Raw genomic sequence first — 18,033 nt, forward strand, 5'->3', positions numbered from 1 at the left:
CTTGGCTATGATAAACACTCAGCCGGATTCCTAGTGCTATAATTTATGTGATTTAAAAGTATATTTTATGACCATCATTTGCTCTGCATAGACAACTTTAGAAAAGGTTTATTGAAGGAAGTTGAATCATAGGTCATATATCCAAAAGAAAGTATCCCATTGGTCTATGGTGCTTCCTGTTGGCAAACAAGTGGATCTAGTATGCAGCCATAAATTGCTGTACCTGGGTGTTTCAAGGTGGTCTCCCATCCAAGTACTGACCCGGCCCTCCACTGCTTGGCTTCCAAGATCAGATGAGATTGGGCATCCCCAGTGGGGTATGTCCGCAAATTGCTGCGCTTAGACCTCTCGTCTTAATAGACAGTGGTAGCACACCTTAATAATTGTTAAAAAGGTGAAAAAAGTGTACATTATATTATTACTCAATTTAAGCAATAAAAGGATCCACTTGTAAAAGAATGGATAGTTTGTACAGTGGTTACAACCAGGAAGATATTTTCCCATGTGTACTAATGATCACATGTTAAGTGCAGGGAGTATTAATATATACCCTACACTGAGGGTAACACAGTATGTTGACATAGATCCCTAGGATTACAGTCATAAATATACCACATGAGTATAATAAATCATAGGGTTTCCATATGCCTGGAATTAAAGCAATCCTCCGGAAACAACAATTCATATGCCACAGGATTATTTAGACACAGCTATAGCTGAGATTAATACGATCTCTCATTTAATGCGAAAAATAGCAATTCATATGTGAGACAAGAGACTCATCATAAACAGCAATTGATATGCCACAAAGTAGCTCATAAACAGCTGTAGCTGAGAATTCATATGCCACACCAAAAAAAAATCATAAATTAGTTATAGCTGAAATTAATTCAATCTCTTATTCAGTGCTAAAAAATAGCAATTCATATGTTGAAAGAGACTCATCATAAACAGCAATTCATATGCCACAAAGTGACTCATAGCTATAGCTGAGATTAATGCAATCTCTCATTCAATGCTACAAAATAGCAGTTCATATGTCAAACAAAGGGGGACTCATTGTCACTCATATACTCCTCCAATGGAGATACAGTAATACAGCTGGTGTTGGTCATGAGCAGAAAAAGTGTTAATGCACATAAGTGATTTTTATAGTACCTGTGTGTACTGATAGTGTCTTACTTCTGCTTTTCTCCTTCTTGCCCATTGGTATAGGATGAGGAATGAGAGAGTAAGACCCAACACATCAGGTTTGAAAGAAGATATAGTAGAGCTGTCTAGTATGTGGTAATAAACGTAAATGGCCTTGTTACTAATGCATTGCAAGGCTCATATAACGTTAGGTCACACAGCATACGGCATGCACTGAAAAATGTATTTAACATAGGCAAAAGGATTAAGTAACACTTTGAATTACAGGATGGGGTATCTAATGATTTGTGATATACTCCTTTGAAATAGGTACAAATAAGTACAAATGTATACTGGTAGATCTATGAGCAATCACACATCACTTTGCAAGCATGTTTCTCTTATTGCATAAATTACAACTACATTTGCATAATGGTATGTTGGACACAACAAGGAAGAATAGCTGCACTATGCCTCTTGCTCAACAAAAACAATATATGTGAGGAAGGAGTGTAAAGATATAGATCACAAATGTATATACGATGCCAACAGATCCTGATGTCTGCTCAGTCTAACCAGAATATGCTGCTGTATTTGTTCCCAGCCAGGGGACACCAGTGATGCGGACTGGGCACTGTGGTGTTACCTATGTGCTCAGGAAGTATGTCCAGCACTCTAGCAGTGGCGTCCGGGCTGTCTGGCTACGCCTGTCTGGAGAGGAGCTCCGGAGACGTAGAGCAATGGCTGCAGGACGGGTCCTGATTCACACTTCCAGAATCGGCGGCTGACTCCGGTCACATGTGCGCATCACGTGATCAGATTCTCCCTGACGTACGTTTCGCAAGAATAGCTTGAACACAGCGCAATGTTAGGTCCTGATATCTGATTAAGTTTATGTGTGAGAGGCGCTTTTCTGATTGGTTAATAGATTATGATGGGTGGATTGTGAGCCTATCCCTATGTCTATCATATTTAAACCTAGATAGGTTAACCTTATAAGCACCTCATACTAGTCAGTTATAATCATTACATAAACTTATAGTACAGAGTGTCACACGCCAGAGGCGGCGTTCGCCGCGCTTACCCCTGCGTGCCTGCTGGTCTGTAATGCGGCCTCCGCCTTCGGTGGTCCACGGGCTCCGGCGTCTGGCTGGCGCGGCTCCCGGCGGTTCCCCAGGGCAGGGGCGCCGCCATGACACCCGGCATCACGTGGGCGGGGAGCAGGTGACGTCATCAGACTGTTCCGCCAATCCAGTGGAGGCGGGAGATTCAAAGTCAGACGCTGGGCAGAGCCTCGGCGCCTGAGTATCATCTTTTCCCCTGAAGTGGATGCCAGTGCTCCTGTTCCCGGCGTGTCTCTCTGTAGTTGTACTCCAGTGTCTCCGGCATTTCCAGGTGCCAGTTGCTGTACTGTTTCCAGCGTTACCAGCGGCTGGTGTGTTCCTCTGCGGTCCAGTCACCAGCGCTTCTCGGAATCAGCGTGGGCCGCGGGCTAAACACCACTCTCAAGTTCTACAGGTCATCAGCGTCTTTAACCACCGCTCTCAAGTGCTACAAATCATCAGTGTCTTTAACCACCGCTCTCAAGTTCTACAAATCATCAGTGTCTTTACCCACCGCTCTCAAGTTCTACAAATCATCAGTATCTTTAACCACCGCTCTCAAGTTCTACAAATCGTCTGTGTCTTTAACCACCGCTCTCAAGTTCTACAAATCATCAGTGTCTTCAAAACACCGCTCTCAAGTTCTACAAATCATCAGTGTCTTTAAAACACCGCTCTCAAGTTCTACAAATCATCAGTGTCTTCAAACACCGCTCACAAGTTCTACAAGTCATCAGCGTCTTTAACACCGCTCTCAAGTCCTACAAATCATCAGTGGCCAGTATTTACTAAAAATCCGAGTTTGGTCGATTTGTGTTTTTTTTTCTAAGTCCCAATCCGGGAATTCACTAAGCACCAATCTCGGCAGTGTCTGGTCTATTCGTAATGGTTTGAATGACAACGTTCCGAAATACGAATGAATAGACCATCGGTCAAACTAGAGATGAGCGGGTTCGGTTCCTCGGAATCCGAACCCCCCCGAACTTCAGCCTTTTTACACGGGTCCGAGGCAGACTCGGATCTTCCCGCCTTGCTCGGTTAACCCGAGCGCGCCCGAACGTCATCATCCCGCTGTCGGATTCTCGCGAGGCTCGTATTCTATCGCGAGACTCGGATTCTATATAAGGAGCCGCGCGTCGCCGCCATTTTCACACGTGCATTGAGATTGATAGGGAGAGGACGTGGCTGGCGTCCTCTCCGTTAGAATAGATAGAGACACTTGAGTTGATTTACTACTAACTTAGTAATGTTGGGGAGCATTAGGAGTACTCAGAGTGCAGAGTTTTGCTGATAGTTACTAGTGACCACCACCAGTTTTATTTATTATTTAATATAATCCGTTCTCTGCCTGAAAAAAAATGATACACAGTCACATACCATATCTGTGCTCAGCCTCAGTATGTATATCTGACTGTGCTGAGTGCTCACTGCTCACACAGCTGAATTGTGGGGGAGACTGGGGTGCAGTTATAGCAGGAGTACAGTGCACACTTTTGCTGCCAGTGTGACTGACCAGTGACCACCAGTATATTGTCTGCCTGAAAAAGTTAAACACTCCTGTGGTGTTTTTTTTTTTTATTCTATAAACGCATTCTGCTGACAGTGTCCAGCAGGTCCGTCATTCATTATATTATATAAATATTTACCTGCAGTAGTGTTATATTTTTTTTGTTCATCTCTATCATCTTTATCATCTCTATATTAGCAGACGCAGTACGGTAGTCCACGGCTGTGGCTACCTCTGTGTCGTCAGTGCTCGTCCATAATTGTATACCTACCTGTGGTGGGGTTTATTTTTCTATCTTCTTCATACTAGTAGTTTAGGAGTCTGCTGACAGTGTCCAGCAGGTCCGTCATTATATTATATATACCTGCAGTAGTGATATATATATTTTTTTTATATCATTATCATCTCTATACTAGCAGACGCAGTACGGTAGTCCACGGCTGTAGCTACCTCTGTGTCGTCAGTGCTCGTCCATAATTGTATACCTACCTGTGGTGGGTTTTTTTTTTCTATCTTCTTCAACCACCACCAGTTTTATTAATTATTTAATATAATCCGTTCTCTGCCTGAAAAAAAACGATACACAGTCACATACCATATCTGTGCTCAGCCTCAGTGTGCTGCATGATAATATCATCTATGTATATCTGACTGTGCTGAGTGCTCACTGCTCACACAGCTGAATTGTGGGGGAGACTGGGGTGCAGTTATAGCAGGAGTACAGTGCACACTTTTGCTGCCAGTGTGACTGACCAGTGACCACCAGTATATTGTCTGCCTGAAAAAGTTAAACACTCCTGTGGTGTTTTTTTTTTTATTCTATAAACGCATTCTGCTGACAGTGTCCAGCAGGTCCGTCATTCATTATATTATATAAATATTTACCTGCAGTAGTGTTATATTTTTTTTGTTCATCTCTATCATCTTTATCATCTCTATATTAGCAGACGCAGTACGGTAGTCCACGGCTGTAGCTACCTCTGTGTCGTCAGTGCTCGTCCATAATTGTATACCTACCTGTGGTGGGGTTTTTTTTCTATCTTCTTCATACTAGTAGTTTAGGAGTCTGCTGACAGTGTCCAGCAGGTCCGTCATTATATTATATATACCTGCAGTAGTGATATATATATATTTTTTATATCATTATCATCTCTATACTAGCAGACGCAGTACGGTAGTCCACGGCTGTAGCTACCTCTGTGTCGTCAGTGCTCGTCCATAATTGTATACCTACCTGTGGTGGGGTTTATTTTTCTATCTTCTTCATACTAGTAGTTTAGGAGTCTGCTGACAGTGTCCAGCAGGTCCGTCATTATATTATATATACCTGCAGTAGTGATATATATATATTTTTTATATCATTATCATCTCTATACTAGCAGACGCAGTACGGTAGTCCACGGCTGTAGCTACCTCTGTGTCGTCAGTGCTCGTCCATAATTGTATACCTACCTGTGGTGGGTTTTTTTTTTCTATCTTCTTCATACTAGTAGTTTAGGAGTCTGCTGACAGTGTCCAGCAGGTCCGTCATTATATTATATATACCTGCAGTAGTGATATATATATATATTTTATATCATTATCATCTCTATACTAGCAGACGCAGTACGGTAGTCCACAGCTGTAGCTACCTCTGTGTCGTCAGTGCTCGTCCATAATTGTATACCTACCTGTGGTGGGGTTTATTTTTCTATCTTCTTCATACTAGTAGTTTAGGAGTCTGCTGACAGTGTCCAGCAGGTCCGTCATTATATTATATATACCTGCAGTAGTGATATATATATATTTTTTATATCATTATCATCTCTATACTAGCAGACGCAGTATGGTAGTCCACGGCTGTAGCTACCTCTGTGTCATCAGTGCTCGTCCATAATTGTATACCTACCTGTGGTGGGTTTTTTTTTTCTATCTTCTTCATACTAGTAGTTTAGGAGTCTGCTGACAGTGTCCAGCAGGTCCGTCATTATATTATATATACCTGCAGTAGTGATATATATATATTTTTTATATCATTATCATCTCTATACTAGCAGACGCAGTACGGTAGTCCACGGCTGTAGCTACCTCTGTGTCGTCAGTGCTCGTCCATAATTGTATACCTACCTGTGGTGGGGTTTATTTTTCTATCTTCTTCATACTAGTAGTTTAGGAGTCTGCTGACAGTGTCCAGCAGGTCCGTCATTATATTATATATACCTGCAGTAGTGATATATATATATTTTTTATATCATTATCATCTCTATACTAGCAGACGCAGTACGGTAGTCCACGGCTGTAGCTACCTCTGTGTCATCAGTGCTCGTCCATAATTGTATACCTACCTGTGGTGGGGTTTATTTTTCTATCTTCTTCATACTAGTAGTTTAGGAGTCTGCTGACAGTGTCCAGCAGGTCTGTCATTATATTATATATACCTGCAGTAGTGATATATATATATATTTTATATCATTATCATCTCTATATTAGCAGACGCTGTACGGTAGTCCACGGCTGTAGCTACCTCTGTGTCGTCAGTGCTCGTCCATAATTGTATACCTACCTGTGGTGGGGGTTTTTTTTCTATCTTCTTCAACCACCACCAGTTTTATTTATTATTTAATATAATCCGTTTTCTGCCTGAAAAAAAACGATACACAGTCACATACCATATCTGTGCTCAGCCTCAGTGTGCTGCATGATAATATCATCTATGTATATCTGACTGTGCTGAGTGCTCACTGCTCACACAACTGAATTGTGGGGGAGACTGGGGTGCAGTTATAGCAGGAGTACAGTGCACACTTTTGCTGCCAGTGTGACTGACCAGTGACCACCAGTATATTGTCTGCCTGAAAAAGTTAAACACTCCTGTGGTTTTTTTTTTTTTATTCTATAAACGCATTCTGCTGACAGTGTCCAGCAGGTCCGTCATTCATTATATTATATAAATATTTACCTGCAGTAGTGTTATATTTTTTTTGTTCATCTCTATCATCTTTATCATCTCTATATTAGCAGACGCAGTACGGTAGTCCACGGCTGTAGCTACCTCTGTGTCGTCAGTGCTCGACCATAATTGTATACCTACCTGTGGTGGGTTTTTTTTTTCTATCTTCTTCATACTAGTAGTTTAGGAGTCTGCTGACAGTGTCCAGCAGGTCCGTCATTATATTATATATACCTGCAGTAGTGATATATATATATTTTTTATATCATTATCATCTCTATACTAGCAGACGCAGTATGGTAGTCCACGGCTGTAGCTACCTCTGTGTCGTCAGTCACTCGTCATCCATAAGTATACTAGTATCCATCCATCTCCATTGTTTACCTAAGGTGCCTTTTAGTTGTGCCTATTAAAAATGGAGAACAAAAATGTTGAGGTTCCAAAAATAGGGAAAGATCAAGATCCACTTCCACCTCGTGCTGAAGCTGCTGCCACTAGTCATGGCCGAGACGATGAAATTCCATCAACGTCGTCTGCCAAGGCCGATGCCCAATGTCATAGTACAGAGCATGTAAAATCCAAAACACAAAATATCAGTAAAAAAAGGACTCAAAAATCTAAAATAAAATCGTCGGAGGAGAAGCGTAAACTTGCCAATATGCCATTTACCACACGGAGTGGCAAGGAACGGCTGAGGCCCTGGCCTATGTTCATGGCTAGTGGTTCAGCTTCACATGAGGATGGAAGCACTCAGCCTCTCGCTAGAAAAATGAAAAGACTTAAGCTGGCAAAAGCACAGCAAAGAACTGTGCGTTCTTCGAAATCACAAATCCACAAGGAGAGTCCAATTGTGTCGGTTGCGATGCCTGACCTTCCCAACACTGGACGTGAAGAGCATGCGCCTTCCACCATTTGCACGCCCCCTGCAAGTGCTGGAAGGAGCACCCGCAGTCCAGTTCCTGATAGTCAGATTGAAGATGTCAGTGTTGAAGTACACCAGGATGAGGAGGATATGGGTGTTGCTGGCGCTGGGGAGGAAATTGACAAGGAGGATTCTGATGGTGAGGTGGTTTGTTTAAGTCTGGCACCTGGGGAGACACCTGTTGTCCGTGGGAGGAATATGGCCATTGACATGCCTGGTGAAAATACCAAAAAAATCAGCTCTTCGGTGTGGAAGTATTTCAACAGAAATGCGGACAACAGATGTCAAGCCGTGTGTTGCCTTTGTCAAGCTGTAATAAGTAGGGGTAAGGACGTTAACCACCTCGGAACATCCTCCCTTATACGTCACCTGCAGCGCATTCATAATAAGTCAGTGACAAGTTCAAAAACTTTGGGCGACAGCGGAAGCAGTCCACTGACCAGTAAATCCCTTCCTCTTGTAACCAAGCTCACGCAAACCACCCCACCAACTCCCTCAGTGTCAATTTCCTCCTTCCCCAGGAATGCCAATAGTCCTGCAGGCCATGTCACTGGCAATTCTGACGAGTCCTCTCCTGCGTGGGATTCCTCCGATGCATCCTTGCGTGTAACGCCTACTGCTGCTGGCGCTGCTGTTGTTGCTGCTGGGAGTCGATGGTCATCCCAGAGGGGAAGTCGTAAGACGTCTTTTACTACTTCCACCAAGCAATTGACTGTCCAACAGTCCTTTGCGAGGAAGATGAAATATCACAGCAGTCATCCTGCTGCAAAGCGGATAACTGAGGCCTTGGCATCCTGGGTGGTGAGAAACGAGGTTCCGGTATCCATCATTACTGCAGAGCCAACTATAGACTTGTTTGAGGTACTGTGTCCCCGGTACCAAATACCATCTAGGTTCCATTTCTCTAGGCAGGCGATACCGAAAATGTACACAGACCTCAGAAAAAGACTCACCAGTGTCCTAAAAAATGCAGTTGTACCCAATGTCCACTTAACCACGGACATGTGGACAAGTAGAGCAGGGCAGACTCAGGACTATATGACTGTGACAGCCCACTGGGTAGATGTATTGACTTCCGCCGCAAGAACAGCAGCGGCGGCACCAGTAGCAGCATCTCGCAAACGCCAACTCTTTCCTAGGCAGGCTACGCTTTGTATCACCGCTTTCCAGAATACGCACACAGCTGAAAACCTCTTACGGCAACTGAGGAAGATCATCGCAGAATGGCTTACCCCAATTGGACTCTCCTGTGGATTTGTGGCATCGGACAACGCCAGCAATATTGTGTGTGCATTAAATCTGGGCAAATTCCAGCACGTCCCATGTTTTGCACATACCTTGAATTTGGTGGTGCAGAATTATTTAAAAAACGACAGGGGCGTGCAAGAGATGCTGTCGGTGGCCAGAAGAATTGCGGGACACTTTCGGCGTACAGGCACCACGTACAGAAGACTGGAGCAACACCAAAAACGCCTGAACCTGCCCTGCCATCATCTGAAGCAAGAAGTGGTAACGAGGTGGAATTCAACGCTCTGTATGCTTCAGAGGTTGGAGGAGCAGCAAAAGGCCATTCAAGCCTATACAACTGAGCACGATATAGGAGGTGGAATGCACCTGTCTCAAGCGCAGTGGAGAATGATTTCAACGTTGTGCAAGGTTCTGCAACCTTTTGAACTTGCCACACGTGAAGTCAGTTCAGACACTGCCAGCCTGAGTCAGGTAATTCCCCTCATCAGGCTTTTGCAGAAGAAGCTGGAGACATTGAAGGAGGAGCTAACACTGAGCGATTCCGCTAGGCATGTGGGACTTGTGGATGGAGCCCTTAATTCGCTTAACAAGGATTCACGGGTGGTCAATCAGTTGAAATCAGAGCACTACATTTTGGCCACCGTGCTCGATCCTAGATTTAAAACCTACCTTGGATCTCTCTTTCCGGCAGACACAAGTCTGCAGGGGTTCAAAGAACTGCTGGTGAGAAAATTGTCAAGTCAAGCGGAACGCGACCTGTCAACATCTCCTCCTTCACATTCTCCCGCAACTGGGGGTGCGAGGAAAAGGCTCAGAATTCCGAGCCCACCCGCTGGCGGTGATGCAGGGCAGTCTGGAGCGACTGCTGATGCTGACATCTGGTCCGGACTGAAGGACCTGCCAACGATTACGGACATGTCGTCTACTGGCACTGCATATGATTCTCTCTCCATTGAAAGAATGGTGGAGGATTATATGAGTGACCGCATCCAAGTAGGCACGTCAGACAGTCCGTACGTATACTGGCAGGAAAAAGAGGCAATTTGGAGGCCCTTGCACAAACTGGCTTTATTCTACCTAAGTTGCCCTCCCACAAGTGTGTACTCCGAAAGAGTGTTTAGTGCCGCCGCTCACCTTGTCAGCAATCGGCGTACGAGGTTACTTCCAGAAAATGTGGAGAAGATGATGTTCATTAAAATGAATTATAATCAATTCCTCCATGGAGACATTCACCAGCAGCAATTGCCTCCACAAAGTACACAGGGAGCTGTGATGGTGGATTCCAGTGGGGACGAATTGATAATCTGTGAGGAGGGGGATGTACATGGTGATGAATCGGAGGATGATGATGAGGTGGACATCTTGCCTCTGTAGAGCCAGTTTGTGCAAGGAGAGATTAATTGCTTCTTTTTTGGTGGGGGTCCAAACCAACCCGTCATTTCAGTCACAGTCGTGTGGCAGACCCTGTCACTGAAATGATGGGTTGGTTAAAGTGTGCATGTCCTGTTTATACAACATAAGGGTGGGTGGGAGGGCCCAAGGACAATTCCATCTTGCACCTCTTTTTTCTTTCATTTTTCTTTGCGTCATGTGCTGTTTGGGGAGTGTTTTTTGGAAGGACCATCCTGCGTGACACTGCAGTGCCACTCCTAGATGGGCCAGGTGTTTGTGTCGGCCACTTGGGTCGCTGAGCTTAGTCATCCAGCGACCTCGGTGCAAATTTTAGGACTAAAAATAATATTGTGAGGTGTGAGGTGTTCAGAATAGACTGAAAATGAGTGGAAATTATGGTTTTTGAGGTTAATAATACTTTGGGATCAAAATGACCCCCAAATTCTATGATTTAAGCTGTTTTTTAGGGTTTTTTGAAAAAAAAACACCCGAATCCAAAACACACCCGAATCCGACAAAAAAAATTCGGTGAGGTTTTGCCAAAACGCGTTTGAACCCAAAACACGGCCACGGAACCGAACCCAAAACCAAAACACAAAACCCGAAAAATTTCCGGTGCACATCTCTAGGTCAAACGCGGCTGTCATTTCATAGAATACGGGAATTCACTATTCATTCGTATTTGGGTGTTAGTTTCTGGGTGCTCAAATGCGGTCATATTTTTTTGCAATTCGTTAAAAAAAGCGGCAAAAAAATAGACCTGCTTTTTTCAGTCGTGTTTACATGTGTTGCAAATAAAAAATCACTCACACCTGAATTAGGATGCCTATAAAAGGATGTTAGGCCCATTTCAATACACCTACACTCAGAAATAGCAGCAGGACTGTGGGCCAGTGATCTTTTGTGTGCTGTGGGATTCCTCAGACTCAGACATCAGCCTGTAAGTAACCAGGGGCAAGAAACTGAACATGGTCAGCAGGTTGTACAGGTTCCGCGGAGGCTGTGCAGGCCTCGTTTTTTTAGGGGGCGTTTAAACTTGAACGCATTGTCCGATGATAAGGTCATACAGATGTTCCGTCTAAATCGTAACAACATTTTCCGTCTGTATGACCTTGTCAAACTGGGCCTAGACCCTGAGACAGCACGCTCTCGCCCTGTCTCAGGCCTGCACAAACTCCTGGCTGTGTTGCACTTTATGGCTACTGGCAGCTTTCAGGCTGTGTCTGGGGATGTCTTAGGAATCTCACAGCCCTCATTTTCAAGAATCTTAACACAGGTGATGTATACCTAACGACCTCTTCTGTTTTGTGTTTGTTTTAATTTCTCGGTGGCCAGTTCTGTCCTAAAATCTCATGTTTATTGTTCTTGAAAATGTTCACACAGGTGTTGGCTGTTTTGCAGCCCCACGTTGAGGCCTCAATCTGCTTCCCTACCCAGGAGTCTCAGTGGCATGCCGTCAGGGTAGATTTCTATGAGCTGGCTGGCATGCCCAATGTGCTTGGAGCCATAGATTGCACACACATTCAGCTGAGACCACCTAGGGGCAGGCAGCACATATATACAAACCACCATTTCGAACACTCCACAAATGTCCAGGTGGTTTGTGATGCAAATCTCAAAATAATGAGTGTTTTTGCTGGTTACCCTGGGGGCTGCCATGACTCCTTCATCCTCAGTCAGTCATCCCTCTTTGATAAGTTTGAGGACGGACAAATGCCAGATGGATGGCTGCTGGGTATGTAATTTGATATGTGTAGGCCTGCGTATACTTTGTTCAAATACAGGTGCAGATGTATTAACCTGTAGAAGGTATAAGGAAGTGAGAAACCAGTGATCTGTGCAAGGTAATAAAGGCACCAGCCAATCTGCTCCAATATGTAAATGAACATTTAGGAACAGATTGTCTGCTGTACCTTGCACATATCACTGGTTTTTTATTTCCTTATGCCTTCTACAGGTTAATACATCTGCCCCACAGTGTTTTACTTATGTGTTGCTGTATCTTAACATGAATCACGTTACTATATCTGTCTTTTAGGTGATGGAGGATATGGCTGTTTCTCTTGGCTTCTAACTCCATTGTCCCGACCTGATACCCCTGCTGAACACAATTACAATAATGCACATAAGTCCACGCGAAATGTGATAGAAAGATGTTTTGGTGTGCTGAAATCTAGGTTTCGGTGTCTGGATAAGTCATAGAAACATAGAAACATAGAATTTGACAGCAGATAAGAACCACTTGGCCCATCTAGTCTGCCCCTTTTTTATTTTATCCTTTAGGCAATCTCAACCCTTTTTTAACCTTGATTCTTTGTAAGGATATTCATATGCCTGTCCCAAGCATGTTTAAATTGCCCTACAGTCTTAGCCTCTACCACCTCTGATGGGAGGCTATTCCACTTATCCACTACTCTTTCTGTGAAGTAATTTTTCCTTAAATTTCCCCTGAACCTCCCCCCCTCCAGTCTCAATGTATGCCCTCGAGTTCTAATACTTCTTTTCCTTAGAAGAATGTTTCCCTCCTGAACTTTGTTAAGACCCTTTATATATTTGAAAGTTTCTATCATGTCTCCCCTTTCCCTTCTCTCCTCCAAACTATACATGTTAAGATCTTTTAGCCTTTCCGGGTAAGTTTTGTGATGTAGGCCATGCACCATTTTAGTTGCCCTTCTTTGTACACTCTCTAATGTATTTATATCCTTCTGGAGATAGGGTCTCCAGAACTGGACACAGTATTCCAGATGGGGCCGTACCAATGACCTATACAGTGGCATTATCACTTCTTTTTTCCTGCTACTGATTACTCTCCCTATGCAACCAAGCATCTGACTTGCCTTTCTCATTGCTTTGTTGCATTGCTTTCCTGCCTTCAAGTCACTTGAAATAGTGACTCCAAAATCTCTTTCCTCCTCAGTAGTTTCCATTATAGTACCCTTGATACTATACTTAGCCTTTGGGTTTTTGAGACCCAAGTGCATGATTTTGCATTTTTTAGCATTAAACTGTAGTTGCCACGTTCTTGACCATTTCTCAAGCCTACCTAGGTCATTAATCATTTGTTTGACCCCTCCCGGTGTGTCTACCCTGTTGCATATCTTTGTATCATCTGCAAAAAGGCATATCTTCCCTTCAATACCATCTGCAATGTCACCAACAAAGATATTAAAGAGAACTGGACCAAGTACAGATCCCTGGGGTACTCCACTGGTAACATTTCCCTCCATAGATTGCACTCCATTAACTACGACTGTCTGTTTCCTATCCTGCAACCAGGTTCTTATCCATTTAACTGATTTATAATCCACCCCCAGGCTTTCAAGTTTATTTAGCAGTCTGCGATGTGGGACAGTGTCAAATGCCTTACTAAAGTCTAGATATGCTACATTTACAGCTCCCCCTTGATCTATTATTTTCATCACAGAGTCAAAAAAGTCAATAAGATTTGTTTGGCATGATCTCCCACCAGTAAATCCATGCTGTTTTGGATCCTGTAAGTTGTTTGATTTAAGATATTCCACTACTCTTTCTTTTAATAGTTTTTCCATTACTTTCCCTACTACTGATGTAAGGCTTACTGGTCTGTAGTTACTTGCTTCTTCCTTGCTTCCACTTTTGTGCAGTGGAACTACATTTGCTCTTTTCCAGTCCTCTGGAATAGCACCTGTATTTAGTGACTGGTTAAATAAATCTGTTAAAGGTGTAACCAGCACATCTTTTAGCTCTTTGAGTATCCTTGGGTGTATCCCATCTGGTCCCATTGATTTATCCACTTTTAGTTTTGAAAGTTCTGTTAGGACCTTCTCCTCTGTAAATGTATTTTCATCTACCTTATTTTTATGAATGTCCTTGCAATTTAACTGTGGCCCCATCCCTTCTTCTGTAGTAAATACTGAGCAAAAATAATTATTTAGGTGATCTGCTATTGCCTTGTCTCCCTCCACCAAATGCCCACTCTCTGTCTTAAGTCTTATTATTCCTCCATTTGATTTTCTCCTTTCACTTATATACTTAAAAAAAGTTTTGCCCCCTTTATCTACTGACTGGGCCATTTTCTCCTCAGCTTCTGCCTTTGCACATCTGATCACTTTCTTAGCATCCTTCCGTCTGTCCAGATACACCTCTTTGTCGTTATTATTTTGAGTCTGTTTGTATTTCCTAAAAGCCATCTTTTTTGCTTTCACGCTAGTTGATACTACTTTTGTGAACCACACTGGCTTCCTTTTCCTGGTGCTTTTCCTAACCATTTTGATACAAAGGTCTGTTGCACTTAGTAATGCACTTTTCATTTTTTCCACCTCTTCTGCACTCCTTCCAAGTTCCTCCAGTCTGCCAATGAATCACTTAAACATCTCCCCATTTTTGCAAAGTCTGCATTTCTAAAATCCAACACCTTTGTTTTTGTGTGAGAGGAGTTGGATCCTGTCTTTATACTAAACCATACTGCTTGATGATCACTGGATCCCAGGTGCTCACCCACATATATATCAGATATCCTATCACCATTTGTAAGAATTAGATCTAATATTGAGTCTTTGCGAGTGGGCTCCCTCACCAATTGCTTGAGAGATGCTCCCTCTAAGGAATGTAGAAATTTGCAACTTGTAGCTGAACTTGCAAAAGACCCCTCCCAATTTACATCAGGTAAATTAAAGTCTCCCATGATTATGACTTCTCCCTTAAAAGCCATTTTAGAGATGTCCAACAATAGGTTCCTGTCCAAATCCTGCCCCTGGCCTGGGGGTCTATAGATCACCCCAATGCGAATAATGTCCTTCTTCCCAGTTTCTATGGTGACCCAAAGGGCCTCAGTTTTGGCTTCAATATTTTGTATTAAAGTAGCATTTATGCTTTTTTTCACATACATTGCTACCCCTCCTCCTATTCTTCCTATTCTATCTTTCCTAAATAAATTGTATCCTGGTATAGCTAAGTCCCAGTCATGATTCTCATTGCACCAAGACTCTGTAATTGCCACAAAATCCAGGTTATCCCTTGTCATTATCGCAATTAGCTCTGGAATTTTGTCTCCTAAGCTCCTAGCATTTGCAGACATAGCTTTAAGATTTTTTTCTGTGCATTTGTTAGTAGTAGCCATGTCCAGGGCGTACAAAATAAATGACAAGTTTAAAGTTGAAATTACCTGTTTGGGGATGTTGCTCAGTATTTGTTTTCTTTTACTAATCAGTAATCATACTCTGTCCTTTACACCATGACTATACCTTACTAAATATAAAGACATAGTACACCTGACCACAATGGGTAAATGTTCAAAGGAGGTAATCACCAGTCAGTATGCAATAATAAACTGTTTCACTGAGCTACTTCCCCACACATGCAATGACATTTACAAGAAATCATTACATAAAGAAACATACATAAGTTTGCATAAGAGAGAACTGTAGTGAGCAGATTGGGGATGACTTTTCATAGGTTTTTTAAAAACAGATGATATGCATAAGATTAATTACATACTTTTGAGGCATTAAGGCAGTCCTTTTGTGGTAGTGTTGGTGTGTTGAAGTTTTTCTTCTGGTTTCCTTCGGTTTAACGCAGGTATAACGCTATTTTTATAATAACACTTTTATGTCAGCACTTCTATGGAAGCACATCCAGCCGATTGCTATCCAGCCGTATACTAGACTTCAAATAGGAACAATATCCATGTGAATGCAATGATTGCAAACTCCACCCAAAACCATCCCCCTTTAAACTAAGGCCATAAATTAGCTTAGAAAAACAGACATTACATACCAATAAGGCAGCCAACTATATCTCTACAAAGAGAAAAGCATACAAAAAAAACCCACCCTTTTTCAATATACCTAGGCTATTCAATCATGAAATTCATTTGACATAAAAAGTCTGGTGGCCTTTTGTTGTATAGTCCCTCCAAGGTGACTCAAATTGTGTTCTGCTGCTGCTTTCTTCATAACATGTGTTTGCAACAACATCTGCCACATGTTGAGGAGGAAGAGGAGGAGGAGGAAGAAAGCAGCCAGCAAGCAGAGGAATTAGAGACATCTGGTGATACTTGGAGTACTGATGTAGGGAGGCAGGTTAGGCAACAGATCATCAATCGCTATTTCTAAGGTAAGCTTGGTTTGCTTATTTCATTTGTTGTGTAATCATAAATAGATGTTTTGCCTTTTTTCCAAAAACCATTACTCAGAATGTGTCTGTCTCCTTGACACATACAAACATACCCTCGCTATATGAAAAACAAATGTTGCATGTGTATTGTGTGTATTTTTAATCTCAAAACAACAGATTATGAGTGGCATGCATTAAGTCTGGATAAGTGTTCGAAAACTTGCAGTGCTAAGTTCTTACAAGCCCACATCATCCATGTAGTATTTCACTTTATCATTGTGTGTAACGTCCTACTGCACAGGTTCACAAACTCGGCCCTCAGGACCACACACAGTGCATGTTTTTCTCGTAACCCAGTAGAAGCACAGGTGTATGAATTACTCACAGACATGTTAAAAGGTTCACAGGTGGAGCTAATTATGTCACTTGTGATTCTGTGAGTAGACCTGCAAAACATGCACTGTGTGGGTTCCTGAGGGCCGAGTTTGAGAACCTGTGTTCCCAAAAAACACTCCTCAACATATAATATGTTAGCCTTGAGGAATACATGTGTCCCTATGTGTGATGCACCATCATATTTAAGACTCACAACTTTACTGTAATCTGGAACAATTTAATTCCTAATGTTTGATGCTGTAAACTTGATGATGTGTAAGTAAATACACAGTTTGCCACACATATACATTATTATACACAGTTTTTATTTTTGTTGTAAAAGTACATATTTGTTTGTTTCAGCATCATCATGTGTAAAAACATGCTTAATAATTTAAAACACACACAAACATGTCCCAACAATACTGACATTCATTTGGACAATGTTTTTCCTACAAAACAAAGGAAACATATTACAAGCTTTTTACGCAACTCAATTGTGTTCTTCTTGTAATGTTGTATAGATAAGATAGCTAAGATATGTATCACTAACATTGTAATTTGGATTGTCTGCAGGCAAAGAGAATGATTGGAATCTATAAAGAGTAATGATTAGAAAAAAATCAAGTGGTCAGTTTACTTCCTGCTAAAGACATTCTGCCTGGCTGGCAATTATTGTATCTGCAGGCAAAGAAAATGATTGGAATCTAGAAAGAGTAATGATTAGAAAAAAATCAAGTGGTCAGTTTACTTCCTGCTAAAGACATTCTGCCTGGCTGGCAATTATTGTATCTGTAGGCAAAGAAAATGATTGGAATCTAGAAAGAGTAATGATTAGAAAAAAATCAAGTGGTCAGTTTACTTCCTGCTAACATGTATGTGTGGCTCCATCAACATTTCCCTCCTCCAATACCCCAAAAAAATGTCAATGAATAAATGTGCGTACTAATTTTTATTTTATTTTGGGCCACTTATAATTAATGATGTTGAAAAAAGGGTCAAGGAGCTAAGTGTTATATTTTGAAAAGCATCAAAAACACTTGCTAACTATTTTGAGTTACTTATCACAAATGTCTAACTTGTGTTTTTTTCACGTTTTTTTTGGTGGCTACTTGTCCTGCCCTTTGCCTTTAGCACTGTCATGTTGGTGTGCTCTGGTGGACCATCTTGGTGGTGATGAGACTGGCGTGATATTTGGAGTAGTCGTACCAGAACTGCTGCTTGTTTGCTGTTGGTGCATGCATCTGAGTGTTTCATTCAGGTTAGTGAGGGTGGCATTGAGTTCACGTGTAGCAGCATTTTGATTGTCTACTATTCGGAATAAACTTTCATT

General features: G+C 42.2%; 1 pseudogene; it reads right to left on the reverse strand.

The window, feature by feature from the left end:
* Nucleotides 1–211: 211 nt before the first annotated feature.
* LOC134968352 (5S ribosomal RNA) lies at nucleotides 212–331 on the reverse strand (annotated as a pseudogene).
* Nucleotides 332–18,033: the final 17,702 nt, after the last annotated feature.

Source organism: Pseudophryne corroboree, chromosome 10 (genome assembly GCF_028390025.1).
Source record: "Pseudophryne corroboree isolate aPseCor3 chromosome 10, aPseCor3.hap2, whole genome shotgun sequence".
NCBI lineage: Eukaryota > Metazoa > Chordata > Amphibia > Anura > Myobatrachidae > Pseudophryne > Pseudophryne corroboree.